This window comes from Rhopalosiphum padi, chromosome 2 (assembly GCF_020882245.1).
Source record: "Rhopalosiphum padi isolate XX-2018 chromosome 2, ASM2088224v1, whole genome shotgun sequence".
Lineage (NCBI taxonomy): Eukaryota > Metazoa > Arthropoda > Insecta > Hemiptera > Aphididae > Rhopalosiphum > Rhopalosiphum padi.
Window position 1 is genome coordinate 77,091,813 of NC_083598.1, and position 25,744 is coordinate 77,117,556.

The window sequence follows — 25,744 nt, forward strand, 5'->3', positions numbered from 1 at the left end:
ATATTATTATCATACACCGAGGTCTTTTAATGCCAATTATATAAATTATTATTATCGTTTGTTTACACTCAACAGCAGAAGCCACATATTATATACAATTATAATGATATACCTATATAATATAGTCGAGTACGTGCACGAGCGTTATTCTAATAGGCATAAGGCATTATAGATGAGGCATATACCTCGCAATACGTGTGATTCGTTCCACTAGATTAATAATAACGCCGCCACTAACACTCACCTATATATTTAAATAATATACCTATAATATTTGTGAGTATATTGCTCTGCGGCCGCGATAAACAATACGGAGTTTCCTTATTGTTAAGGACGACGGTTAACAACGACGTTCGTGTCCTGGCGTATATCCATTCCGTGGGAAATGCGTGTACGTATATATTTACAAGGTTCGTTAAGAGATAATAATATTATTTTCGATGAGAATTACTAATTATTAAATGCCGACGTAATGGCGTACATATCACTCACTCACGGGCGTCGGTTTGTTCCGGGTGGAAAGGAGTAAAAACACTTCACTGGTCCAAAAAAAAAAAAAAATACACGCAACGGTCGACACTGCAACAATACAATACATTGTGCACTACCGCGATCGACGTCTAAGAAAAAACTGACAGTTTGTAAAAAATAAAATGCCTTAAAAAACGAGAAGATAAAAAAAAACATTTTTGTTTGTCATTATATTCATTTCCCCACCCCCGGTCCGAAATAAGAGTAAAAGTGTAAATACCCTTTTCGGTCTTGGCAAAAGGGTAATGGTCAGTCGTTCGTTAGTCCGCAGCATGATGCAGTGATTTCGTATACACGTAGAAGGACATTCGTCGACCTCGCTGCTCGTACCGTGTCCAGTGAAGGTCGAGGACGAGGGTGCATTCCTGCAGGATACATCCGTGTATATATTGTCATCAATGTGCCTCGATCACGTGTTCAAATATTGAACATACCGAGTAAGTCGTGTACTATATTGTTAATGCTATAATAAAAATTGCAGGCGTTTAGGTGATACTTTGGTGGGTGGGTCCAGATGATCACTTCATATATTATAATTTTCAGCGAGAGGGACAAATAAGTTTTGTCAGATATTTTATAATACGCATTTGCATTAAAGTTTTTAAATTTAGTAGGAAAGGTATATGGATATTTGAAAAGTTAAAAACTGAATTGGTCATTTAAATGTTCTTAGATATTTTGTTTGATTTTCAATTCAGTTGTATTATAATAAATGTGTTATTAAACACATGAAATGTTTTATACATGAAACAAAATATAAAACTCTGCAATCACGGTATTAGTTATTTTAACGTAAAAATCGTAAATTTCATTCAATAAATATACAATGTAACAAATAATAATATATTAAAACGCCCATTTTATTCTTAAATATAGAGGTGTGCGTCAAAGCTCGAGAAATACAACTTTTTGTTTTACTTAGTCAGATATATTATTCCTCGGCCCTCAACCGTCTAATGGTCACCTAAATTATACTTTTCGAAACAGCCTTATCGTCTCGGTAGATAATATTATGTATAAACGGAAATAAAGTAATACGAGTTATTATAATTATATATCAAGTGGAAATAGAAATCCTATGACTTTATTATTTCTTGATTGTCATCTATTCGGATATGGCCCTTGTCCGTGAACGACGTGCACATAATATAATATATATTTTATAATCCTCATAGGTAGATTCGGTTAGGTTCTATTGTATATGAGCTGTAACGTCATTAGTTTTGAATATAATCTTGTTTTTTTTTTCTTTAAACTAGTTTCACTCGTCGGAATGTTATATTCCCATACGCGCATCCATTTCGATGCATTTGCATTTGAGTTTTAGTCTTTTCGAATAAACACGTAATATTATTATAATAATATATTGTTCTGTGTAACGCGAACGCGCATGAGCTGCTTATAAGGTAGGCGTGTGCGTGAAGATGACCACACGCGGGCCGCCGGATTAGAATGTTTACTCGAGCGGGACTCAGACGATTGCTATATGGATGAAATAATTACCGTCTCCGGTTTGTTCAGCACTTATTATAATAATATATATATATAACGTAATGACTAGTTAATACGACAATGATGACAGAAATATAGACATCATAAAAAAAAAGAAAAAAAAATGATATCAGAAAACTCGTTGTACCTACGCTCAAAATCGTATCGGTGAAACTGCAGCTGCATGTGTTCAGTTTTATATATTATATAATTATTTCGTTCAAGTATATATAATATAATGTATGTTGTGCCTAGGTTTTCCAGTAGGTAACCACGGATAATTTATTCACCGTAAGTTAACTATATGCACGCGCGCATAGAATTTCAGTGGCGTGGGTTTTTCGTATAAGTTTTACCCGCTTAATTAACAAACCTATTGCGGGTTGCATATAAATGACGAGTTATAATATGTATGTGATTAATAAAAGAATAACTTATAGCGATACGACGTTTTTGTATTCCACCGTTTCCTAAAATGTCATCTGACGATTTAATCAACTTAAGACAATAAATTACAATATATCTGGTAGATATATAAACTATAAATTAAAAAACGTGCGTTTGTTTTGACAAGAAAAAAACTACTTTCACATTTTAGAAAAATCCCTGTCGTTGACATTTTACCCCCGTGCGATTCCATACATGTACATATTATTATATGGTTCACTCACGTCCCCGAGCACAATTAAATTATAACTAATAAGTATAATGACGATAATAACACACCCCGTATTTTGACATTTAATTCCATAAAATATACAAAAATACCTAAATTATATATACGTAGGACTAATATAGGGAAAATATTATACAGACGAATCCACTAATAATTTACAAAGTAATTTATTCAGTATACTTTAATTTTTTTTTGGCTTATCATTTATTTAGAGAGGTCATTGTTTTTTCTTTTAATTCAAAGTGATTACGGCTCTATAAAACACATTATAATATATAATATTATAATATTGATAGTATATTTCCAGAAATTATTTCCGTTATCATGTGTCTATATAATGTTATTGGTATATTATTATTCAATAATATAATGGAATACGGATATAATTAAGTAAATGTTACGATAGTAATTTATATATAGCATTGAAATAAATACGTAATTAAATACTGAATAATATAAAATACTCGTAATAATAGGTAAATAGGTATTGTTTAATATAAAGATAAGAGTAATTATATTTTAATAAAAAGATATTTCTTTATTAAGTACATCATTAGAATAAAGTTTATATTATTATAGTTATATCATAATATAAATTATATTTGTATTTACTATTTATTTAATATTTTTCAACATAATCTATAAAAGATGTTCTATTACAGCAATTATCTTTGTATACATTGAAATGGTATTATAGCATCTTAGGACCTACAGAATCGTACCAACGTGCCATTTTTATTTTTACGAATACTATAAAAATAAATAAACTAAAATTGTTTTAAATTGTATCATTTGATATGTAATAACAATTGTATTTAAATACTATAAGATCCATTATAAATATGGTGATCATTTCTTGTGCAGAACCCCTTTCCATTAATTATTAAAATTCTATCAAAGTGTATGATGTCGGTACTTTTTTTTACATATTTAAATTATTTCTAACCTCCATATATATTTCAATAATGTTAACCGATATTTATGAATTATAATATATATATATATCGATTATAATTTGTTATATATTATACAATTATATACAATGTATATGTTTCAATCTTAATGAATGTATATACGTTTAAAAAGTGTAGGTTCATTAAAGATTTAAACATGAATATTTGTATTGAAATTTTTAAATATGAAAAAAGGTGCAATTCGTTACAATAATTGTATTTAGTGACTTAGTGTGACTTATGAAATATTGATGTTGTGCAAGATTTTTTTTATTATCTCATTACGACGATGAGACCTCGTTGGCTAACAATTAATGTAATTAAGATATTTTCATAATCTTTGATTTGATAGACGTCGTGCGTCGTCAACCGCTCGTCTCATTGGCTCCACCTAATGATGACGGTCGTACTTACATTAATTATTGTCAGTTGGTTTCATCTCGAGCGATCGGTAAAACCTGTTTGTGTCGTCTCTTAAACGCTAAGTGCTATGGCTCCCACCAATCCAGTACCCTCACAGTATAGCACTTTTGAGTGCACATTAAGTAACACCTATGCAAGCACGACTTATCCTTCAACATATCCCTTCCATCCGTTGCATGTCGATTTTATCTTATAGGTACAAAGGTATTAAATTTGAATCTATAATGTCAAACCAATGTAATTTTTTCCGTAAATCGTTAAAATCATATATTTCAATACTTCAAAGTTGCAAACGATTTAATTTATCAGTTTAACCCATCAAATGACATTGATATAATTTTGTATTAATAAATCATTATAACATATTATATATTGCAAAAGTGGCTAATCTGCCTGATCTTACTGGCATATTTTTCTTCATCTATACAGTCTATACGATCGTTATTGACGAAATTTAAACGCATTTGTCCTCGTAAATAATTAATAATGCCGACAGTCCTTAATTTTTTAATCCTAAAAGTGCATGTAGAACTTTTTAGCGTTCACTATCTGTGGTTTTATACAACTTTCACGCGACTCTGTTACACCCAATTAATAATAACGAATAAACTATTAATGTGTTTATTTTGACCTATTTGCAATTGGGTACTTACAAAAATATTAAACATAATTATTCGTACCTTTATTCATACAATATTTATGCAGAAATAATTTTGGGCACGCTAGTTCTAGTAAGGGAATTGAATAGCTGGAGAAATAATACAGCATCAGTATCGAAGCACGCAGAATCCTTTTTGAACTTGATACAAAGGCCTCTTTCTAAGTAGGTGATTATCCATAAAAAATATCACTTTAAAGAAGGCAACGAGAAAACCAAACCATTGAAACGTATTAAATTCAAATTTTGTTGAAACCAAATTAAAAGCAGAAATTATTATTCCAAACTAGCTGATTATTTTGTTTTTTTGTTTTTTATTTAAAAAGTAATAATTAAAAAAGAAAATTTACAATCTGTAATAACAATAATAATAATAAAAATGAGTAAATCAGTGTGTGTGTGTGAATCACAATTACTGGATTATGACGTGTTGAAAAGAAACGTCCAATGATACTACTTCATTACCAATATATATATAGAATTATATTATTTATATTACCGTCTGATGAGGTATGATCAAATATTTTTTTATAATAATAATTGCAGTGAGAACAGTCGATACAGATATTAAGTGATAATTTTTCAATTAATAATAAATTCTTGATGACTTGTTTTATCGTATCGTGCTGTAGCCTGTACAGTATGTTATGCATACCAATCGAATTCTAATAATTTATAAGATATTATACGTATTCTAATTATTATCGTATATAGTGTTATGATGTACAGGTGTCAACACATTTTGTTTAAGTACTATTTTTTTAAGCCTATCTATTGTGGTCGTTAAAAGTTATACGATTATATTTCTTACAGTTTATAGAAACACACCATAATATTATCAATGAGTAATAAGTATAACGACGACATACGCAACGCACGTTATTGTTATTTGTATTCATAACGCTCGCACGTGAAAACTCGGGAGAACGACACAAAGTACTAAAAATAATGTAGTCATACCTTCTAAGTTTGAGAGTATATTATTATTATGTATGCACATTAAAGGACTTATTCACGGTGGTTGCACCCCGGTCGCGGTGGATAGTACTGCCTAACATACGCCACCGGTTCGCCAAAAAAGACCCTCTGAAAATATATAGGTAGGTAGTATCGACTTACGGTTTGCAAGTGAAAAGAGACGTCACACGCGTGTGGTCGCAGAACTGTTCATAATATTTTCGTCGGTTTAATACCATAAAATGATAAATAGCAACGATATATACGTTTATATAATGCATAATATATTATGTACGTTATACGTCATTATAAACATATCATTATTATACATTATATTAAACTCGTATAATACGAAATAAATATGTCGTAAAGAAAAATCGAAAAACCATAATATATAAAGACGCGTACAAAACATTATAACATATATATATATATAGGTACATTATATTTGTATTTATATGTATATATATATAGGTATTATTCGTCTATATAGACATAGGATATCAGGCGCATTCTTCCACCAGTGCAGGCTGTTTAGGTACGGCTGAAACCGTTAACCACGTGGGCCGACCATCGCGTAAAAATAACGCGTCGTGGCAATGTATTATTGTATCGTCGTTTTATACGACTATGATGTACATAATTTATATGTATGTTATGTCTGTTTATGCGACCATAAACTTCCGTGTCGCCGCGAAGTCTGCTGCAGCGTGTCCCGCGCCGTACGCGTATGCACCATAATAAAGGTAATAATAAAATAATAATACCACATTTATATAATACGTACACATATATATATATATATAATATACCTATGTATTATTAAACAAGAACCTTCCGTACATGACAATATTATATATGTTTAATATCGTACAATATATATATATATATTATATACCTATCACATTACATTATTATTAAGCGCGAGTCGCCAATTTTTTTTTTCCCGCGGCCGTTTCGGACGACTGACAGACATTTGCAGCTCGCGGTGCCTTATTATTATACATTGACACATTGTAATGCCTCTCAATCCCCCATTTTCTTCAACAACCGGCCATAAATCTGTTGAGTGTTTCCTATCAAATTGTCGTAAGTTTATTATGTAAAAAATATATATACTTATGCAAGGTGATAAGGTGATTATCCTTAATCGAACAACACTATCATTATTATTTCATAATATACAGTCGTATAATAAAATAATATTTTTTATTATTTTTATCGTCATATTATATTTTTTAAGTTTTCTATTTTTGAAATCGAAACAAACATTAATTTTTAATTTCATACCACAGTATTTAAAGTTTTTGTGAGCGGAATGTATAATTGTACGGGAATACAGGCTAAAATTTTGGTCTATACTGCTACTAACTCTATACTCATTTAAACTTTAAATGTTTATAACTCAAAAACTACTCGCCCGAATTTCGATTTTTATGTATCGAAATACTCCGAAAAATATTTTATTACAGAGTATTAAATTGAAAATGTATGTTGTCATTCAAAAAAGTAAAAATTTAATAAAAAGATATATAATTTTTTTTAAATAACTTTGTTTTATTTTTACTAGAAATAATGTAACAAAAATATTTTAAAAAACATTATTATATCAAAAAATAAATAAAAGTATATAATATTTGATGCAGTATATATTATACATGGGCCATTTTTACAAATTATAAAACATTAATAGATGAATATTAATTTAAAACAATTTCAAATCACCATAAACTCCAAACCATCTAAACCTATTATACCATGGACCTTTTTTTAAATCACAAAAAAATCTTAAGAATTTGAAAGTATAATGGTCTTTTAAGTATCTACTTATATTAAAAATTTAAAAAATCAGATATTGAATAACTGCATTATTGAAGAAAAACGGACTGAGCATGATTGTGAATCGCAATTCACCCTTTATATTATATATACAAATATCAGTATAAACTGTAGGTAATGGCTCGGTATTAAAGTGATATTTTTTATATAACTTTTTCGTCTGGCCAACACCCTGAAAATGCCATTGCAACGCGTAAAAAATCCTTTAAAGGATATTTAGATGAAAAATTATGACCGCCGCCGTTATCGAATCATATATGGGAACGGCTTTTACTTTCGTCAAACTTTCGTGTGAAATATTCGTTTTCTGCAGTAAACGATGAAGATATATAGACGTTTATTTTTCTGTTTTCAACTGTTCATAGGTATTAAAATATTGTACCGCAACAGCTCTGCGCGTGTGTGTGTGTGTGTCGGTGACCGAACACGACGACATGTGTTGTTCCGCTTTTTAATGATTTAGTTTCGCCGTCATCCCGCGCTAGCTCTCTGCATGCGTATATTATAACTGGCAACCATTTCGGAGGTTTCGTGCGCATCACAAGGCGGTAAAATATTTGACTCGCGCATGTGTGCGCGTGTGTGTAGTTATTAATACATGTACATTAACGATAGAATATATATACGGTGTATATTATAGTCGTATACGAGAGTCGTTGCCACCGCGGTTGACGTTCAAAAAGTTTCATTTCTAGAATCGTATAATATAATATATATATATATGTATACATAGCCGTAAATCACCGCGACAACTCGCAGCCATCGTCCCAATTAACGTTTGTGCCAATTAAAAAGAAAACATTTCGAAACCCCTAAAAATCGACCGCTCGGCAACGACCGCGATGATGTTATGACGATAGACCCACCGCGTGAAACGCGAAATATTATTTTAAAAGCCAGCGAACATACCACCGCCATCGTCGCAGCCGCCGTGTAATACACACAGCAGCGGATTATGCGTAGGTAGTTAGCTGCACATGTAGTCGGCGATTATATTATATTATTATAATATTATAAGCCGACGATCCGCGGTATGTGGTGCCGTGCCGCACGAGATTATTAATAATATTATATTTTATAATATTAAACGTACGGATATCTATATAGGTATAACACGTATGTGCGTTATTAAATATAAACGATGTGTGTGTGTGTGTGTGTATCGGTGAGTCGGTCCTAAATATATAATGAGTAATAACAATGTGTGCTTGCGTGCGGCAAGCTCGTCCAAAACACGAGTCCGAAAAACGCGCCGCCAAAAGTATATTTACTGCGTTAGAACGACAATATTATTATTGTGTAGACGAGTGTTTGTGTGCTATACCGCAGTCACATAGTATATATAGGTATATGATATGTCTACACTCAACATATTATAATAATATGCAGTACGGCGTGACGGTCTGTTGTTGTCGTGTTCGCGAGACTACGAATTATAATCAATATATACAGTGTAGTATTATAGACTATAGCTGTGTGAAAAAGCGACGACAAAAAGCGCAAACGCGCATCAATATTTCAAAGTGTCTAGAAGCTGGAGATAATATTCGAATTTCGTCCCGTTAGGTTTTTTGTTTTCTCTCTCATAAACATTTACCTAATATATACAACTGTCTATTAATTGTGTATTGACTAAACTATTTTTTCAGTATTTGTTCCTATACTTATTTCAGTAAATTAGACAATTATTAATAAATCAATAGTGTTGTTGTGGATATAGAGACGTTTTCAATCAGGTTATAGTTCGTACGTAGGTTAGACGTATACTCATAGGTTACTTTGTGTAGATAAACACATGGTTTGAGTTGATTACGGACGGTTTAAACGATCGTGACTTATCAATATAGTTTTGATTATATAAATTAGTTTATAAAATCAAAAAAATTAAAAACTTTTTAGACTAACAACATTTCGTACAAATAATAAACAATTTTTTTTTATAATGAACGAACGACGAATGTTATAAAAATTCATAATCCAACAACTTAATAGTATTCACATACTTAAATGACTAATAGTGAATCAATATAGGTACTTACGTGTGTAAAATCATTTATTATTTTTCTCGATTAGAAAATATAGAATATAATTTCCTTCAAAAAGGGCTAAACGAAAGAAAATCGTGTTGCGAGAATAATATTTTGAATTTACATGTAAATGGCTGGAAAAAAAACAGGAGTTAGCAGGAAATCTTTTTGTGTCTCGGTATTTTCAATGCATTTTAGTATTCATTTGTCAAACGCGGAAAATGTGTGAAGTTCAGAGGGATTAAGGACCGACGTGAAACAACGCCTTTAGCATCGCTAAAAGTGAAATGTGTCGTGGTGTAATGTTAAATAGCTGATACTTTCTTGCTTATTTAAATAAAATATTTAAAAATCATAAAACAGAAGTAATGCCTAGCGTCTTAATTTGTCATTAATTCATTCCGGAACTTATAACTATTTCGTCGACCGATAGATGCCGCAGCCGTATAGGTTCCAGTGGATGTGAAAAAAATATAAAACGAAAAGATATTCTTCGATGAATATGGAAAGAATGAGAGAGAGAAAAAAGAATAATATCCCGTCCCAAAACGTCCGGTGTCGACTGAAAAAAACCTGTCCTGGGCCGACCACGACGCCATCTGGGCCTGGGTGCCCACACATCGTTCAACGCATTCAGTGTGTCGATAGAGGACACTACCTGTTCATTCGTTACTGAGTGTATACTTATTGCGGCGGGATCGGGGTTCGCAATTGATTCGCCTGAAGTGTAGTCACCCTATGGGGTAGAAGATATTTAGCCCACCCCACAACTATTATATTATATTTTAGTAGTGTTTCTAGTATTGTTGCTCTAGATAAGTTAGGCACACTGTGTAATAGTATAATACAAATAAGCATTTTCTTTTAAAGTATTTTTGGAATATTAATGAAGTAATAAGAATAACTGAAAGGTACTAAAGTCCAAAAGTGTTTAATTACAACTGCTCATCTATACGTATATTATATTATTTGTAAATTCAACGAAATTTTCGTTTGAATGTAAACCTTTTAAATAGTCCATTGAGATAAATTGCCCAACGAAACTTATAAAAATTTTTTTATATAAAGTAAACTTTGGGATAAGGTATCTTTTCACCGAAATCACAACGCGAGTAGGTTTAAAGCTGTTTTTATCTAAACGCACCGAAATGACTAAAAAATCTCATGTTGGCACTACAAATATTATTTGAAGTGGGAATATAATTTCTCATATTATTATATAATACGAGTAAATACTCTGTTATATTCTATACTTACATCTAAAATATTTAATATTAACGCAAATTTTAATAAATATTAACGTAATAATAATAATCAGGGTTGGAAAGTATTTTAAATAATATATTTTGTACATGTACATTATTAACATGTACTCAAACATTATATTATGATGCATTATAAACGTTATAATCTACGTTTAAAATAATTTATTTCGATTTGAACAAAAATATATTACTTATTAGTTTGAATTTAATCCTGATAAACACCTATCATCTATGTATCATAATATTGTATTTTTAAGAAATTTCATTTTTATAGTTATCAATGTTTTAATCAAAGCATTTTTAACAATTTCAAATGAGTTTTAAAAACATTAAAAAAAAAGCCATATGATTTTAAACGTTTGCAGTTTTATTTAATTTGAAAATAAATTAATTTTATTCTAACTTTTTTTTTTAATAAATAAAGATAATACCTAGGTACAATGACCGCAAATGCTTACGGCGTGTACTAGTACACACATATTGTACAAAACGGGTGAGATGTGATGTATATTATATTGTACGGGATTGAAATCTCGACGGGATGTATACAGCGCTGGGTGGCTGTTCAGAGGAAAGGAAACGTCCGGGGTAAATCAATATGGGCACCCCGTCACTGGGCGGGAGTATACACAACATACGAATCGGCTCGTGTACCGCACTGCAGCTACACGCGATTCGCCTCTCCGAAAAAAAAAAATCCCCGCGCGGTACATATATAATATTGTTATATGGTTTTCCTACGTTGACCTTTTCGCGTATAACATCATCACGCACGGCTACAATATGGTTTCGGATCACTTACCCCGGCAACGGTCAACAGCGTTCATACATTTTTATTTATATATTTCCGTGTACAATAATATTATTAGTATATTATACAGAATTTATATTATTATTTTTTTTTATTATGAAACGATGATGTGTGTATAGCATGGCGTTCGACTCTTTTCCGATTTATGACTAGCACATGCACGAGTTATATACATAATATTACAATAAAATGTTATGTGGTCAAAATTTCGTCTTCGATTTGTCGACCTCGGTGGTTTCGTTATTAATTTTAATAATATCATATTAACTCATATATACTCGATACGCGCATATTACGCTTAGGATTACAATATTATTGTAAACGATGTAACTGTTTGTTTCGGCCGCTGTATTTTGATGCTCGTTTGGTGCGTTACAATATGAGAGTTACTATACAGCATTGTGTAGCTGCGGTGATAGGTACCTTTTGAGCAAACGACTAGCTAGTTTAAAATACGAATCTCAGTAGGTATTTTTAACATAAGTTTTAGCGCACCACACGTTATCGGAACAATATTTAAGACACAGTATTATGCGCATTTCATAATAGAACGAGGAAAATATATTATTTGACTTCTCTTTATAGGTATAATGCATCGCGCCATTCATGTGTTCTTAAAATAACACACGCGGATACGCTTTTAAAAAACTCCGTAAGATACCCACACACACATGTACATTATTATTTCCTAGAAAATTCAGAACCAATCGCGGAGGAATGGTTCGAAAAATATAAATTGGCACTCTTGACTTTGCAATACCTATCAATTATATTAGTGTCTGCAGCGTATATACGGAGACAAGCGAATGTTGTTCACATGTGCGCACATTTCTACGGCTGAATTGCTTTCGTCTAAATTTGAATTCCTCTTGCTTTTATGTACTTCTTTTTATATTTTTGATCAATATTAAATTTCTATAAGCCAAGGAAAAATATATATGTACATATTATTCGTCTTGGCATGAGGTATAGGTACAAATATAAAATAAGACAGCGGCAGTATGGAAAATATACATTTTTCTCATTTTTTCGATTACTTGTAGAATAAAGGAAACCTAAAACTACGGGTTAAAAAAATGTATGTACTTGATACTTAAGTCGAAAGAAATAATTCAGATAAGTCAATTTTTAATCAATTGTATTATAACGCATCTTATGGTTTAAATTAAAATAATGAATGCAAATACCTAACGTTAAAATTCCGATAATTATTTTGATGTTATTTTATTATTTATACAAATAATATGTACCTATTCTATTTACAACTATCAACAAAACATCAAATGGCTAACATGAAAATAAAAAAACCTAAAAAACTAAAAATATTAATCAAATCACAATAACTAATATATAGAATATAGATATAAGTAATCTAAAAATAAAATAATTATATTATTTATTTATTTTTTTTTAGAACCATATTTAAATTATATATATATTTATGATATTAAATTTAATTTAATTATATCTTACTCAGAATTTTATTAGTAATTTAGAACTTGATTAATTTATGAATGAAATAAATGTCTGAATTACGGAAATAATTAAGCCATAATAAAAAAAAAGATGTAAATATAATAGAAGAAATTCGTTAATGAAATAGCCAAATTATAATAAAAATAATAATATGTATTAGATACATAATAATATAAATAAAAATTACATTTTAATAATCGAGATTCATAGACCATATTATAGAAACATTTTTAAATTACCTATTTTATTAATTTCACCCTTGTCGAGACTATATATTTTTTCATAGAAATCTTCTTTATTAGAATTATTACGTTATACTCGTATGATTAGTATGGTTTAAAAATTTAAATTAAATTACTATGCCAATGTAAAAACTTATTTTTTTTGTTTGTATAATTTATGTGTTGTTTATGAACTCTCTGTTTATTAGTTATATTATATAGTTCTCTCGTAAAGTGTAACACATCATTCTGCTTTGTCACGGAGAACTCTGTTTATACTTTAATAATGAACTCGAAGCTTTTTCGTTTCTGAGTGGCCTCGTAAATTCTAACGAATGTCAAAATGCAAAAACATTGAAGGCGTCTTGGTCATTTTGTTTATGAGCTTTTTCAGCTGCGCCAGTTCATTGCAAAGCCGTGACGTAATTTCATACATTTATGAATAACGTAACCACCTCATCTTGATGTTTCACAACTAAAAGTTTTCTTTTAAGACTTTTTCAAATTTGAATCATAAAATGTGTATTCGTTAGATTATAATTTATGTCTTTCTTTTACTTGTAAATAAATTATGATACAAATTTATAAAAATATACTTTTGTCATCAAGATATTGTGAAAATATAATTTCAACAGAAATGTAATAATAATAACAATTTAGGTAAACAGTTGATGAGAAAACGGTTCTACGAAACAGCAGGATTAAAGTATTTAAAATGTAAATATATTTTTAGAAAGTGTAAAGAAACCCAAAGCGGATAAACGTGTTTTAAATAATAAAATATATTATTTTTCCGATCATATTTACTGTGTTTTCATAATAATTTTTGTTAGAAGTAATTAAAAGTAATTGCTATTATAAAACAGGTACCGTTATAACGCTTGCTCTAAACAATTATTTAGGTCTTTCTGTGCTCATAAAGCAGTTGTATCTTAAAATGTATATTATATTATGTCATAATAATTTTGTGAATGACGAACGCGCTCATACATATATATTTCGTGGATATAAATTTGCACTTTTGCAGCGCGAACAAAGTGAATCAATAACTTTTAAATATAATTTCGTCATAGTAGCACGACAATAAAGAACAGTATCGGTTATTAACTGCAGACGCGTATAATATATATTGCTACTATGCGGATCGACTATAATATATACTTTCGAGCACTTATATTAATGTAATTATTAATATTGCTATATAACAATAATAAAACGAAGCGAATGCATCAGTATATAACTGGTATATATATACATATATAGATAAATGATCGAGAATATTGTTTTGGATAAAATTTTGTGAAACTTTTACGACCCTTTTAATTTTTTCGTGGAAAAAGCGCACCATTCGCTTGCTAATGCGATTGTCGCCCGTCTCGAAAACCCTCCCCGCGCAGATAAATATATCTATATCTATATATATATTATATTATGTCGTACATATATAGGGAAGCTCAACGAGCACTCAGCCTCTGCGCGTCGTACACGTTTATAATAATATATATAAGTCGTCTTATCCGAGCGCGTGTTATAATAAATATAAAATCGACCGAAGGTTTTGTGCAGCGCAATTTCCCAAAAATCCAAAATTATATAGTAAGACTAAGAGAGAGAGATAGATAGAAGAAGATTACACACGCACACACATGACACGTAGAGAGCTAAGAGACGCTGTATACAGAAATCTTAATCCGCGCAAACGGGGACCCGAAATAGTAGTGATTTTACTACCACCGAGTCCACCCGAATCCGAGCACTTTTCCCAGTGCGCGTGTGTTCAACTTTCGTCCGTAAACTATATACACACGAAATACCCGTGTGTACGTGTGTGTGTGTGAGCCCTGCAGATCCGTATATATAAATTTATACAGTTCTATATAGCTCGGTGGCATAAAAATATTATACGATCGGCCGTATATGATACACTCTTCGTGCCCGGTGTTTTTATTTCCGAAATGATGCGATCGCGAGCAGGCCAAAATGCTGCCGATTCGCCTACAACAGTATAGCATCGGTACAACAAGCGCGTATATAGGTATTCGTATTAAACGGCATTTGTGTGTGTGTGTGTGTATTATGTGCACGTATCGAACGCCTCTTATATATATATATATGTTTTTTCCAAAGGGTCGTCACTCCAAATGGCCGAAAGAAAAATAACAAGATTAGTTCATTAGCTAAATAGCACCAGAACGATACGGATATATATAGAGAGAGATAAAGAGACAAACATCATGCTGTAAAAAGGCATACACTGAAGCAAAGTGCCAGATAAAGCGAAAATATATATAAAAAATACGATACATTAATATATATATACTCGTATATAGGTAGGTATATGCGTTTAGAGAAGATTCGGACTTGAGAGATCGTAAATTCGTGATGAATCCCCATCCCGCAATGGCGGTGGTGTCTAAAATCATCGAACGAGCATGTATTTTATGTAATATACGTATAATTCTTCAGATTTAATTAACTCAACACGGAACATTTGATATTGTGCGTAAAGAAAAACAATTTAATATTTTTGATCCATGAACTTTTGCCACCTCCGCCGTTGTCATCACTTAGATAAAGTAATTTTGATTAAATTAAATTATTTATGAAAACCTAATACGGCTCCAATCGGAGGCTTTATTTAAGCGATACTTTAAATCTTAATTTCTACTATTGTATATTCTCCAAAGATAGTATAAATTATTATAAATTATAATCAATAACATATTGTTTGTAATAGTCTATGCCCATGTTCTGTCCGGTAGGTACACTTCTATAAGACATCTACTGCAGTCTGTATACTTATTGAGATTCAGGCTCGGCACAAAAATCCGCGACATCCAAAATTGTTAAAAACTTTTAACGTTTTTACCTATACCCAGTACCTACTCGAGTAGTGTTTGTATTTGTATAAATGATTTTGCAAATAATAATAGATCTAACGTTTTCCCATAGCTACTTTTCCCATGTAGTGTTTCTCACGAACATCTATATTATGATACTTTATAATATATATTGACGACGTATTTCACACGGCGCCTTATTAACGATGACACTGCGCCCGCGGTTGATTGGATCGTTTATATCACGCGAAATATACACGAAATCTACAATACCCATCACCATACCATTGATTATACATCTATAGTCCTATACACATTATCATTCGGTGGCAAAACGCGCGGACGTCGAGTGTTTGTCTTTCACGACATAAAACAACAGCGAAATTCGGCTCCTACTTACCTACCTACCTATAGGTGCGTATACAACATACAGTGTATATGTAAATATGTGCGATGAATCATGCGATATAATATATTATACACACCACCGTCGTCGTAAAACGAGAGTCCGAACGGATTTATGTCGCGCCCGTATGATAACGAGCGAAATCCGATGGATCACACGAGGACGTAGACCATTATTAGATTATGATTATTATTATTATTATTATTGTAATGTCGTCCGATGATGCGTTCATACACCTCTGCTGCGGTGCTTTATCGCGCGAAACATCTCTATATCATGTACGATAAACACGTGGGAAACCAATGGCGGCGGCGGCATTGATTAGTGTCTTTCCGATCGGACACACTTGTACACAACACACTACACACACACACACATATATATATATACGTGTATACAAGCCATATTTATATGTAAATAGACGACGAGAGACGACTATATTATTATTATAACGAATATAATATGTATGTATATTATGAGATAAATAAATACCGGACAACATTATCGGATTGTGCACGAAAACGTTGAAAACTATACTTACGCCCATTTGGCCCAAGCATAGGTAGGTATATTATAATAGAGTTGTACGTGAGAGGGGGAGGGGTTACGCGAATTAAATGTTTTTCAACTTAATTCTTAAAAAGAAGTTTCATCAATAGTTGAATTTTTCACTAAAGACTATTTACCCACGCACCTACTCAACGCGCATTACTTTCGTTTATTGTATAACTCTAACTTATGAATTGTGAAATATATTTATAATAAATAAAAGAGCCTATAATATTATGTAGTTCAACAGTAACATAAGAGCACCATAATTTTTCAATTATATACTATAACATACTGTCTTTCATTATGATATTTATATTATAATATTTATTAAAACTCAAATGACTAACATGACTATAGTTGATTATATCATTCACTTCTGTACACTGAAAATATATTATTGCTATTATTTAATCAGCATTATTGTTGATTATTTACATAAAATGTATTATAATGTAATAAACAATATTAATGCAGATATATATAAATGCGGTGTAAACTATTAGTGTAGGATAGTATATTGAAAATTACTTCGAAAGTAACACTATTAAAATTGTACATTAATTGTTCAAAACAATTTGAAAACTACGAGAACAGAACATGCGTTGGCTAGCTGTAACTGGTATTATAAGTCACGAAGTCTTTGTAAACGTACGCTAAATAATAAAAAAATCGAGAGGGCGGTAACACCCCAATAATATACCTTCGATATACACCAATATATATATATGCGCATATTATACATTTATATACGTACCCAAATATCGTCATAACATTGGTTTATAATATTGTGTGTGTGTACTGTGGTGAATAATATTGTTCATTTGCACGCATTATACGTTTATACCTATAGAGAACATGACATATTATAGAAAAGTCGGCGTATATAAAGATGATACATGCTGGGGGTACGTCGAGTTTTCCGTTTTCTCATTGGGAAAATAAGAAATCGTTGTGACCATCTCTTATATATTATACATTTCACGATAACACCACAAAATTATAGCACTTATATACAAGTATACGCGGCGATTTAAGAGCACACGCGTTATGCCGTTGCGTATTTCGAAATCGGTCGGACCATCTACGATACGATCGTCTGCGGTACACTTATGCACTGCAGCGGGGCGACGACAGCCGGACGGTATGAACGTCCGAAAAATATTTTGAAAATTTTATAACGCGGACCTTAAGGTAGGTATATACTGGATATATATTATATATTATAATATATATATATCGCCGCCTCCGGTCTGTTTTCGACAGCGCAGCCCAATTCCCTTCGACCAGCACCCATTAAAATTCGGTCACCGTACGTAATATTATATATATATATATATATATATATTATACTAATAATATGTAATGTCTGGAGACGGTCCCACCTGTTTATCGTTGTGGCGACGACGACGATAGTATTACTATATACCATACCGTATGCGTTATGCTTATAGGACACATTATCATCCGAACAGACCGTCCAAAGTATATATAAAATCATATATATATAGGTACCGTATAATATCCATCGTTATTTCGTAAAAATTACTTCCACGCGCTACTGCACGCACACAGAGTACGCCGGGAAGGGGTTAATTTATATTAATATATAGAACCGTTCGTATACATATATATATATAGATACGTATATGTGAACAATTTACGATATGTGGTTTGTATATGCATATATATATATATATGTGTGTATGTATAATGTTTATGGCGACTCCACATAATGGTTAGGTTTACGTGTACAGCATATTGTATCGTACACACTATAATATATATATATAAAACTATACAATACGCGACCGTCTGCGAAGACGATTTTTTTTTCTCAATTTTCAAATATCCGTTCCAGAATTCCTATACGATATATTGTTGTACGCGTATATTCCAGCAAAAAATCGAATAATACGAAATGTCCGTCACAAAAAATGGAAATAAATGAGAGAGGGTCGCGGCATATGTGTGTGCGTGTTTCTTTTTTTTTCTCGCAGACTCTAGGCAGTTGGGCCGCCGTCATGTGCACAGCAAAAAAAAGAAAAAAAAGAAGAAAAAAAGGGATGTGTATACGACGGAGACAATGTGTATATATGTATTATATACGAACATTATGTCGCGCGTATAGGAGTGTATTTTTTTCGGTCTCCCGCCCACCCCACGCCACTGTGTTCGTCGGCCATTTCGGGAATTCGTCTCGCGTATTGTTCGATGCTCGCACACGTACACGTGTAAAATTGTGCGTGTGTGCGAGAGTTAGGCATGTTGTTCACGAGACTGGTGCACCGGCTGCGTATATTGCCGGGCGTCGTTAGTCGTTTTTTTTTCGATCCGTGGTATTGAAAATCCGCTAAAGGTCGACGCGTCGTTGTGTTCAGTATAATATTATACAGAGAAAGAAAGAAAGCGAAAAAAAAAATTTAAATACCGAAAAAATATGGATTCTTGGTCAGCGTGTTATATTGTTATATTATGATACGTCCCGGATGCACGACTGCGTTGTACGTATGCGCCGCAAGTAAGCTTATATTATATTATTTATTTATTTGTATACCTATATCTACTATATACCTATATCGTATTCTTGATGAAATATTTACAACTAATTTTAGATATTTTATAATAGCTACTGGACGAAAAAGCACACGTTTCGGATAAACCTATACAGAGACGTGATATCTAACAACATCACACGATTACAAATGTTTGGAATTATAAATATACACTAAATCGAAATTATTGGAATAACGTAATGAAATATCAATGGATTTTGTTCGTACACTATTGGAATTATGTTTTACCGAATACAATACTCTCGTGTAGTGTAGACGTTTAGTTCAGTGTGTGATATAGGCTATTGTTTCGATACTTCAAAAATGTCATGTAACCTATGCACTAACCGCACACGCGCCGTTACACTTTCAACAACTGTAATGCTTTTATTCGAAATAACCGACTATGTACGACTTTTGAGGTCTCTCCGTTAAGTTTATATAGATACTTTTGAGATTTTTAGAGAATCTTTGGCACTCGTGTCGATTATACTTACTTCGTAAGTGATATTATAGTTTGTATAGTACAGGTATATAAAATAAAAAAGTTTATGCGCGTGAATATAGACTTCTAACGTTTTACTGTAAGTATTTTTCATGTTTTTTATTCGCAATCTCTAATTTAATAAAATATCTTACGAGTATGATGTTGTATATTATATATACATATGAGTTGCACCATGTGTAGTGCGCGTACATAAAACCCTAAAACGCTTTTAGCGAAAGTACATGTGTATATAAGACACGAGCTCAAAGCATACGCGCTTTATATACTTTGAGCGCACTTTACGATTCGACACTTTACGTAGGTGTGTATACAAGGTGGACCGCCGCATCCTCTCGTTGTATCGTATATAAGGTCTATTCCGTATAAGCCACCGTGGAAACTATTGTCAAAAACATTTTATTAAAAGTACAATGCTTTATATATGATGGTATGATGAGTAATATGACTACGATGTATTATGATTTATTATTATTGTATAATGTTAATAATATATGTAGGTAATGAGTATGCTGTGCAATCGGGTTGTGCATGTCTACGATAGAATTAGACTAGAAACAAAAAAAATTGCATCATATTATGATAGAAACGCCCACACGGCGTGGTGACGTAAACGTCGCTATAATATAATAGATAGGTACCTACTATTATAATAATAATATTATGATATATGCATTAAATTTACGCGAAAGGATAATATACTTACTCTATATAAGTGTATCGATTCGAGTTAATCTACTTGGGTTCACAGAATCGACCAGGTTAAGAAAATAAACCTTTCACGTCGATTGCTTCGCGAACAATGGTATAACTGCGCTTATCGACACGGAAACGATAATAATTAATTTTTTTATTTTCTATGCGAATACTTGCAGAATTGTGATGCAGATCTCGCATTCTCGGTTTTATTAACGTATGCGTAATTTTTTTAAGAATAATTTATGTAATTATATGTGTCCGTGATGTATACGCTGTACGTACAGGCGGACGACCAACTATACGTTTTAAATGGTGTATCTATTTATAGTCTCGTTCGCAGAAATTCTTAAACATTTAGAAGGGTGGTGGTTATTTTCAGTATTTGTACTTTTCATTAGGTTAATTTTATCAAATGTTAGCGTACAAACGTCTTCAACAATTTTTACCTGAAGAACATAAAATTTAGTACATTTAACGTGTTATTGCTGAAAATAACACCCGAATTGATATATATACTATATATTTAATTACACCCATTACATTTCAAGCCTTTACATTAGTTTACCTATCAAAGCGTATATTGAAAAACGTTTACAAAATGATGTTTTATTTTAAATTTTTTACGTTTAACGTCGTTTGACCTAGGACGTTGAATGGTTTCAATAGGTTTATTTTTTAACTTTTAAGCGGCGTAGGTACATGCGTGCTGTGCCGCTAATGTTCACATATTTAAATTTTTATAACGCGCAGTTCAAAAGTGTAAAAAGATGGTACAAAATACTAGGTATACCGGTTAAGCCACCCCGTTAATTTAGACGGCGGTAGCGTATAGTTCATGAAGAAATCAAACATTTCCACGACCGACGAACAGGCGCGTGATGGTGCCCCGATAATAGTGCGTGCCTAAACATATTATTCCATCTCGTTTTTTGCCGCTCGCGTGAGACATTATATAATGTACGACGTACAGGGCAAGTTCGGCGGGATATATAGACGATGAGAAACAAAACCGTCGGAATTTACATATAATATGCATTATTATTATACACATAAATATTTTGAATCCGATTTTAACTGTCACGACGATGATATAAATATAAAGTAATAATATGTATTATTCATGTATCGGTTATAGGTACGACGTCGCTGCTGCCGCCGCCGCCACCGCCGCCGCCCGACATCACGTATACTATTATATTACAATATTATACGCCTTATCGTGTACGAAGTGTCATCTCGTCGATATATAGAAGTGCGAGGAGCGTGCGTGCTGCAGTGGTGTTTTTTCCGTCTAATTAAGATATTTTCGAAATCTCACAGAGGCGATGCTGATTATAACATAATAATACACAGCCCATCACACTATACGGCGTCGCGCGTTTACGGTGTATACGATTTCCAATCGCGCGCGTCCGTTATACATTAGACGCGCATAGTAATGTGTATATATATATATATATATAGGTATACGATGCATACATATATGGCCGTATCACATTATTATGCTGTATATGTATATCACAATAAATGGGCTGTATGCCGTAGAAGGCGGTGAGGGGAGGGAGGACGCGCGCGCGTGTGAGGTTTCCGGCGGGTTTCGTGGGGGACGGGAGGCGGGAAACGGGTGAACCCGAGACGGATTTTTATTCAAATTCGACGGACGCGCTGGACGTATACGCATCACGCATACCTTCTGGTACACGAGAAGATTCCGGTTTTTTGGGCGACGACATCGCATTTGACGTATATAATTGTTATCGTTACATCACTATGATACACAGTTTATACGCATAATATAGGCATCGAAGTCCTCACATTATGATAATAACGCGTAGACGGCTACGCGTGCTTTGCAGGACGACCCGCACTATTGGTCCGACGCGAAGCCATTGCAGCCAGAGAGCATACGCCGCGTCTTAATTATATACATATATTATATTATGCGCGGCAGTGCGGCGGATACCCGTTTGTACGATATAACACTATATATTATTATTATGTAATATTATGCGTATATAGTTAATAATTTAATATGATTTGTAGATATTATAATAATATCACGGAACCTCGATTAAAATATGTATAATATAATATATTATTATTATAATGTTTTTTTATATTTTCCGTTTTTTTTTTTTTTTATTAATTAACGGCCGAACGACTCCCCTTTTGTGTAGGTCTCTGCCTCTCGGCCAAATAAAATATCACGACGATAATAATATGATATTTAATCATAATAATAATATATAACTATTATAATACCTATGCCGCATGCACTATAATCTAATATGATATCTGTGAATTCGTGTAGTACGCGCGCAGTACAATGTATTGTAACGACTAGACCTCACGCTCGACGTCGTGCAGTTCGCTCGTATTTTGGGGGTTATGTTTTTCGCCCTTAATTTATTTTTATTTTTTTTATTTGCTCAGTAACTCGTTTCACGGTTGCAGACGTTAGGCACGCGATAAGAAAACGCGCATGTCACGCGGGTAACGCTTGGAATTAATGAGTTGAAAATTCGAAAGCCGCGAGTCGCTACAGAAGTTTTTGTTTCCGCGACTTTTCACTGATACATAATAATATACACTATGCGTATACAATATAATGTAAATAGCAACGGTGTGTATTTTTGCACACGAAAAAGTATTACCGATAATGTAATTTATCCTAAATATATCGACAATATAATAGTTATTGAAGAATAAAATAAATATCAACTTTTGACTGCTGATTCTAATATATTTAGATTAATCTATTACACAATATAGTAGCCATTAATGTATCCATTAAATTTTACAAATATATAATGTTAAATAACGCGAAAATAATTACTTATAATAATCATAAGTCTTTGGTAACATTTTGTTTAATCATACAATATTTTATTTAATAATTGTAAATAGATATTAATGATATTATAGCCTATAGGTATATTATCTGAATTAATGTTTTATAATTAATTACTAGCAAGAATAAAAGTGTTCATAAATAATGTTCGAACAGTAATTATTATGTAACTGGAAATTTTTATTATCGAGTCAAGAAAACTTAATAAATGCAAAAAAAAATCTTAACATAACTATTATACATAACTACATTTTACAATTTTCTGAGAAATAAATGTAACAGGAACAATTCTAATCTGCAATATTCTATATAATTCTCAAATATTAATTTTGTAAAAATGTGGTGTATAGTTACCATGTCAGAAACGAATAAAAATGATTCTCGTTGACTATTGAATCCGTTTACTTAACATAACATCACGCTTGCGCATGAAACAAATTTCATATGATTACAGCTAACTGAGCCACGAGTATAAATTAATCAACGTAATTAGGTTTTAAAAAGTATTAACGTTCTTTTTTTTAACTTGTTAGCAGATAACAACTGTAATATAAAATTGTGTATGTATAGGGTAATTTCCCACGAGAGCTTACCAAATTTAAATGGATTCCATATTGTTATCACGGAACATAGGAACATATAAATAGTTATCTTCACGAGACACCATGAAATCTGAAGTGTAACCTTGATTTTTATATTATAGTGAAAAGAGATTTACAGAATACCTAGGAATATATTTTATTTACTTATTAATTTGCGATATTTAACGCGCATACAACCTAACCCTTTGATTAGTATTCTTAAAATATATATTAAAAAATTTCCAATGTTTCACCTATAAAATAATCTGCATCCAATATAAATAAATAAAAGTAAAAATAATTTGAGATAAAAGTATATCTACACGAGTAAACTATAATATATATACCCTAATTATATATACTTCGCCATCGATTTGCAGAAACACGCAAAGTTTTAATCGTACAAACTACTGGATATTATAATTAATTATTATACACAGGTATTTAAATTTATAGTAACAGTACCTATAAAATAATCTTAATTACCGGTTTTATGATTGCCAACGGTTTGCAACCATTTTGCAAACAGCAGCTGATACATAATATTATATTATGTACTTATTACAATATAAATCGCAACGACATTAGCTGCAATATTATCATAAAAGCACCTATGTGCTATGACCCATCAATTAAAACTACGGTATATGGTTACCTACACTTTGCACCTAATTAAATTGTATATAAGTGTTGCAGATATCACGTACCTAACACCTACAAAATATTATATTATTATTCTTTTGGTATGAAATTACAATTATTTTTTTAAAATGTATATTTTCTCATTTTATTTATTTATATGATATAATATTAAATTATATTTGCCATCATTGAAATGTATATTATACAATATACATAACCGATCCCGTCGGGTTTGTAAGATTTTTAATAGAAATATTTTAAAACATTATTCGTCCCAATGTAAAAATGAATATGCGCAGTTCTATTAGCTGAGACGCACCTACTACCTACCTACGATCATTCAGTAGAAACCAACAATATTTTGTATTTGTAAAATCAGCACTACACGAATATTGACCATTTAAAATTCGTACAGCCGTCGTTTAAATGCGGCAACAATAATCAAAAATCAGATTAAAAATAATAATAATAACTTTACTATGGTTGGAAAAAAAGTAATCGACGCGGACAACAAGTGGTGGGACGATCCGTCTGCACGCGGACGCATTATGGCGCGTGAGAAAAACATGGTTGACATCGTTTTGAATGTTGTGTGTGTGTGTGTGTGTGTGTGTGTGTGTGTCACGTTTAAGTGTTATTTTAATATACTATTATATATAACAGATTGTCCAGTCGTCGCTCATCTCTGAATAAATCACCGCGTTCGAATTATGATGACGAGATTTTCAATCTAATTTTATTGTCCGACGAAAAGAATATTTTTGTTTTAACATTTTTTAAACACTACC

General features: G+C 31.9%; 1 long non-coding RNA gene across 1 annotated transcript in view; it reads left to right on the top strand.

Moving 5' to 3' along the window:
- The first annotated feature begins 797 nt into the window (after positions 1-797).
- The window catches only part of LOC132923085 (uncharacterized), a 35,353-nt gene continuing 10,406 nt past the window's right edge, over positions 798-25,744 (top strand). The window contains exon 1 of the long non-coding RNA XR_009661097.1: positions 798-968. This is a non-coding gene — a long non-coding RNA (uncharacterized LOC132923085). The remainder of the gene's footprint in view (positions 969-25,744) is intronic.